Here is a 7116-nt window from a genome sequence, read left to right on the forward strand (position 1 = left end):
GAAGAAGAAGAAGAAGAAGAAGAAGAAGAAGAAGAAGAAGAAGAAGAGTGGGTCACTGAAACATCGTTTTAATCACAGAAGAGAACAGAAGGAAGGCCAAAAGGAATCATGGACAAACAGTACAGTTTTGAAAGCTATATACTGAAATTTTTTATATTTAAAAAGAAAAGCAAGCTCTATATAATGGTGATTCTCAGCTTCATATATGATCTTCTGTTCATATAAATCTTCTTTTTCAGTTGTACCAGACTCTTTGTGACCCCATTTGTGGTTTTCTTGGCAAAGATAATGGAGAAGTTTGCTGTTTCCTCCTCCAGCTCATTTTACAGACGAGGAAACTGTGGCAAATAGGATGAGTGACTTGCCCAGGGTCACAAAGTTATTAAGCATCTTGGGCCAGATTTGAACTCAAGTCATCCCAGATTGCAGTCCTGGTGCTCTATCCATTTCAACACCTAGCCATCCCTTCTTCTATTTTATTATATATAAATAAATACTCATTTTATTTGGTGTTTGTTTAGTGCAAAAATTAAAAAATAAACTACTAAAAAAAAGCATGAATTTAATGGGCACATGGAAGGTTGAGAAATCTTGGAGGGGAAAAGGGAGAAGAAAGAGAAGTCTGGGAGTGCCAAAGATAAAAACTTTGACTGTTTCTCAGTTTTCTTATGGGGTGGACAGTCACTGTAATCATCATCATCATCATCATCATCATCATCATCATCATCATCATCATCATCATCATCATTATCATCTGCCTTAAATTAAATGATTATTTGATAAGTTCACACTAAGGGTTGTAAAAAGAGATTTAACACAGGCAAAGTCCTTTACCTCTAAGACCTCACAGTCTAAAACCAATGCAAATATAGATAGAAACATTGAGGATATAACTTAAATGTCTGAGTAACTAAGTTAATCATGTATAATAATTGTGTATTAATTAATATACCAATTCAAAAGATATTCTGACCTAATAGATGAATGAATAAGAAATCATTTATCCAGTTTTGATTATGTCCTAAGTACTCTGCTGAGACTTAGGGATACAAATACAAAAGCAAAGACAGTCTTATCCTCAAGAATCTTGTATTCATTTCACTGGTATCATACACAGGGGTGTGATATCCAGGGAAAAGAATATTTTGAAAGGTTTCAGGGATGGTGAATGGGGCCATAGGGGAGTATACTGACACACCCCATATAGAAGCAATTGGAAGGGAAAGGTATGGTTGAAGATAACATCTCCATGAATGTTTAACTTCCTAAATCTTCATAATGATATGAAAAAAGGAGGCTATTCAGAGATAAAAAGACCAGGGCACTCTTAATGAATACAAGCTAATATTCACATAGCACTAATGAGGATCACTTAAGCCTGCTTTTGAGGACAATGGAAGCTACCCCCTTAGCATAGGGCAAAAGGAAATTTTGAATACTAACCAACGGGAGCTACCTTAGTTTAAAGAGAGAGAATAGCATCACCCACTGTGAAATATAGGTAGAACTCTGAAGTTAGCATTCTTGCTGCTAAGTGTGTCAAGGAATTTTAAAATTCGTGAAGTACAGTTTATAGAAGGAAAAAAAAACCAGGTGCTACTTTGTGCTGTGCTGTTTTTTTTTTGTTTAATAATTTCAGGCAAGTGGATGCCTTTTTCAGAGGAGTAATAACTCTTAAAGGTGTAATGACACTGTCATTGGGTGATTTGTTGTTCAATACCCTTCTATGTAAATGGAAGCTGTTTATTACACTCCAGGAATTATATTGAATTACTAATATTTTTTTCTTATAAAATGAATGACATAATGACAACATGATGTCAGCCACTTCATCTACAACCAATTGCTATGGTGAAGGATATAAGAGCTCCATTCGTTTAATGATGATGATGATTTAATAGAATCATGTCAAGCAAGACATGGTGAACTTGGGCATAGCTGGGAAGAACAAGAGGTTGAAAAACTTTTTGAAGTCAAGAAATCTTGATGTCAAGAAAAAAAAAAGAACCCGTGGAACTATGATAAATGTTAAGTCCTGATCAGGAAGGAAACTGTTAATTACTTTATTAGGCAAATTGTAATAAAGAAATATTTATATCATATTAATGGATTAACATGGTTAGTATTATGATCATATTAACATAATTCCTACATGTGAAAATAATAGGAATAATAATAGCTTAAGTTATATTTGTCAATCTTGAGGCAGTAAGATCGAGGATGGAGGTTGTACAAGTTGCAATAAAAGCATCTCTTTTCTTTATATTGTTCCTTATTTCAGTTTGAGTTGTCAATACTAACAATGTTGTTGTTTTCTGAAATTTTACCCAGCACCTAAAAATATGACCTTCATTTTAAAAACACTCTACAGAACACTAGACAAATTTCCTGAACCTCAGAGTTTCATGAAACTGTTTGAAAAACTGTGTGTTGATATTGCAAAATTCTGAGTTAATAAGCTTGAGGTCATGTGCATATGTAACATGTTTTCCCTATAGAATATAAGTTCTTAGATTTGGAGATTGTTATCTTTTTATCTTTATATTCCCAGTGGCTCAAAGAGTACCTGGCACATAGTAGGCATTTGATAAAGGCTTGTTGAGTGATGACTGATTCATTGAGTCAGTGCTTTGATCAGCCAGTCAGATTCTCTCTGGTTGGAGGCTGAATACTAAATTCCTAAATGCTGAATATCTTCAAAATGTGTGCCCTTAGGCATATAGACACAGTCAAGAAAGTGGGATGAATTGGTTCAGATCATAGGATCAGAGAACATTAGAGTTGGAAAGGATCTTAGAAATAACCTAGAGTGGGAGTTCTTAACCTGAAGTCTGTGAACTTCAGTATTTTGACAACTGTTGTTTTCCTTTATCATCCTATGTATTTCATTTTATGCACTTAAAGACATTATTCTGAGGAAGGGTCATTAGTTTCAACTGAATACCAAAGGGGTCTGTAATATACAAGTAGGATAAGAATCCCAAATTTAAACCAATCCCTTCATTTTACAGATAAGACTAAACTCTAGAGTGGTTAAGTGATGTACTTAAGATCCTATAGCTGGTTAGTGGTAGGTACCCGGTATAAGAAATTTTGGCTTCATCTGTTCATGTGAAGGGTAGTGATACTGGAGAAATGCATCACCTTGTTGGTCCACAAGTGATGATATTTTCATCTATATCACCTTTCCAAGATCATCTATTATTTCTTGGGGGAGGGGACACCGGAGAAGAGGTGTTATTTTCTACATCAGGTAGCTAGGTGGTTCATTGGATAGAGGTGGAATTTGGAGCCAGAAGACCCAAGTTCAAATCTTCCCTCAGACACTTACTAGCTGTGTGATCATGGGCAAGGTACTTAGCCTCACTGTGCCTCAATTCCTCTATCTTTAAAATAAGAACAATAGTACTTATTTTACAGGGTTATTGTGAGGATCAGAGGAGTAAACATAAGTAAGACACTATACAAACCTCATCCCTAAAGTGTTAATGCAGTTTTAAGTTTTAATAACTTTAGAAGTACAAATGTTCCAAATTTACAAAAAAAACTTCATTTGGAAATTTCATTATTTAAATTTCTTTTACACTTATTTTTGTGGATTTTGAATAATGAAATTTTAATTTTAACAAGACTGGGCACCCCGTCATTATGTGTTTCATGAGCAACAATTTCAGGATGACACCTTCTTGAGACTAGTAGACTGGTAGACGAAGTCTTGTTGCTTGACTCACTTGGTTACCTCGTCACTAGCCTACCTTGTTACTGCCAGCCTGGCTCCAGTACATGCTGCTTACCAGTCCTGTGCTGCTCTTTGGAGTAACACAATTGAATGCTGATCTCATCCCCTTAGGAATGGGAGGAGGGTGGCGTGGAGCAGCCTGCTCTTCAGTGGAAGTTGAGTTGGCAAGTGGTATGTTTCCTCTAAACTGTAATAGTTCCATTAATTTTTTTTTTAAAGTGAGATGTAGGGAGGGTGGGGAACATAAACTTGTTGCATGAGTAAATGGGTTACATCTTTAGTATAGGCATATACCTCTCTCTGGTTGACAGGGCATTTCATAGAAATAAGCACCTTGATAAATAAAAATCCCCTTTAAACAGCTAAACAGGTTTTAGTTATGCATTGACTAAATTGCTGTAAAAGCTTCGGTTTATTTTTGTAGGAGTTAATTGCTAAGAATTAGAAACAGAGTAATGGGGAGGCTCTATTGGAGTGTGATAAATTATAAATAAAACATGCGAATGTTAAAAAAAAGTCCATTAGGCTTTTTGTTGTGGGGGGTCACATCAAAACTGTCATGTATGCATCAAAACCTCATTCTTTGGATGATCTTAAGGCAAGAATTAAAAATGCAAAATGAAGTCCTTTCAATTACTGAGCAGCAGCTAATGAAAGTTTTTACAAAGTTTAAAAATCAAATAGAGTGATATATAGCACAAGACATAGTTATGTTGAATTTTAATAAGAAATATATCAATATTTTAAGAAGTTAAACAATTAATCTTTCAAATATTGTTCTTTCTAAGATTGTAGTATTTATAGATCTGAAGCTATCAAAGCTTATAGTTGAACTAAGACTTTTGGGACACCTTGTAAAACTGCTAGCTATTATTCTTATCAGAAAAGCATACTCATCCTTATTAAATCATCTATTTAAATGATAAAGTATTTATAATTATTTGATGCTATTTTTGCTTTTAAAAAAGACTCAACGTTCAAAGGGAAAACTTCACAATGAAACTTAACTAATTCAAATGATGCCTATAGCTATAGACATAACCTCACTGATGAAAAACACTGTTATCCTCTAGTCAGAGAGATGGTTCACTGCACATATGGAGTTAGGCCTTCATGGTGAGATATGGTAAAATATGTGAGAAGGTTCTTCTTGGTTATAAAAGGGCCCCGGGAACCATGGAATATTAGACAGGGGCAGTTATTAGAAAGGAACAATGATATAAATAGCATCCCTCCTTAATATATAATCCCATCTGATAGTGAGCCAGGCACATTGTTTTTCTATGTAAAGGACAGAGTAGGTTAGTAGCTGATAGCGATAGCAGGAGTTTTATTTACCCACTTTGCAAAGGCTTATAGCATTACTAACCGTAAATATTTTACCCTATGAACAGGAGATCATTAGGTTGCAGAAGAAGAAAGGAGGGAAATATGGAGAGGTAGGGGGAGTGTGGCACCCTAAGCATTTCAGGGTAGAAAGGGGAAGGGAACAAATTTGTATTAAGCACCTACTACAAGCTGGGTACTATGCTAAGAGCTTTGCAAATATCTCGTTTGATCCTTGCAACAACCCTGTGAGGTAGGTGCTATTATGATCCCTGTTTTGTGGTTTAGGCAACTGAGGCAGAGAGACCTTAAAGTGACTTGCCTGGGGGTCACACAGTCAGGAAGTATCTGAGGACAGATTTGAACTCAGGCAGGTCTTTCTTACTCCAAGCCCATTGTCATATCCACTGTGCCATCTAGAGGCCTCATTTCAGCATATTAAAACCAGGAGACAATTTTAAGGCTCCATTTTTGCCATTCCTAGAATTTGTCACTTTGTGTATTAGGCAAAAAATGTGAAGCACAGAGTTACCCAGTTAGCATAAATATTTATTGGCTTGACAAGCATAGAGAATGCCTTCACAGAGGGGCATACAAATATAATACAATACAATGTTTGTGCATTGGGAAGGACAATTCATGCCCTCCCTCCTAACAAATTCCACTTGAAACCTCCCAAAATCACTCACTTTCCTTCTATTTCTAACTAAAGGTCTTCAGAAGCTTTTTAACTAGTGGAAGTCTCTCTGTCATTTTAAGATTAATTATTGTTCAATTCAGGATATTAAAATGTTTGCTCATCAAATTCTCCTTCATTAAGCCCTGTTCAGAATACAAGCTAAGATAAATTCACTGTCATAAATCATGAGACCTATTTTTTAAAAAGAAACTTATTTCCTAGTTTTAAAAAGTTCCATTTTTCTCCCATTAAAATGCTTTATGACGGGTAGTCAAAGAGCTTATGTTCTCATTTACCAGGAATGTGAATTGAGGGAACAATAGATTCAAAGACTTGAGTGGCTAAAAATAGCAATTAACTTGTGCTGCTTTGCTCAATGAAAGTTGCTTTGAAGAATCAAGATTTCATTTTAAATCGTATTTTACTGTGTCAGATGACAATGGCTCTTAATGAAATACTTTCAGGTAATTATAAGGAGAATAGAATTTGAAAAAATTGTTGAAGACAAATGGAGAAAATCTAGACTATTCTGGAAAATGGATACTTATTCTTCTTTTTTCCAAATGTCACCGCACAAATAAGATGGTATAGTACAGTAGATTAAGAACTTTCCCTCAACTTGGAAGACTTAGGGTCAAGTCCTGACTTTGACACATACTGGCTATTTGATCCTGGGTAAGACATTTTATATCTCGGTATTCTAGGCAACTCTCTAGGATTATAAATTGGAAAGAAGATTGGAAGAGGGAGTGTATTCTTGTGGGAGTTCATTATACCAAAGAAATCACAAATCTAGTCCTTATTCCTTAATGCATGTTAAAATGTTAAGGATGACATTAATTTCTTAGAAAGGTTATTTTTGAAGTAATAATTTTGCACAAAGTCAACAATTCTACCTGTCATTTATCTACAAGGAAAGAGAGATGATTGTAATTAGATATAGGAGTTATTTCACATTTGAGAATATTGTACTGGCCATACAATACAGATGTATGTGCGAAATGGGATTTGTTTCCCCAAATGTTTTAATACTTGTAAAGCACTTAACACAGTACCTGACACATAGTAGGTACTTAATAACTGCTTATTCTTTCTTACTACACAAATATAGTTTGCTTTTTATTCAATTATTTTCCCTTTTTCAATGGCATTTTAATTATTCTGATTATATCAGGGAATGATCTGCTCTACTCCATACTAATCTCTCCTTTTAAAAACACTGACTTCAGCAGGATGTGTTCTAGTGAGTTTGTTCCAAGAAGAAGGAGGCAGCCATGATGAGTTGGGTAAGATATTGAAAATATTAAACACTGAAAACAATGAATCTGCGAAGGTAAAGTTTCCTGTTTAGGGAAAACATAAATAAAATACA

Source organism: Vombatus ursinus, unplaced genomic scaffold, assembly GCF_900497805.2.
Source record: "Vombatus ursinus unplaced genomic scaffold, bare-nosed wombat genome assembly UNPS02015255.1, whole genome shotgun sequence".
In the NCBI taxonomy this organism is placed as follows: Eukaryota; Metazoa; Chordata; class Mammalia; order Diprotodontia; family Vombatidae; genus Vombatus; species Vombatus ursinus.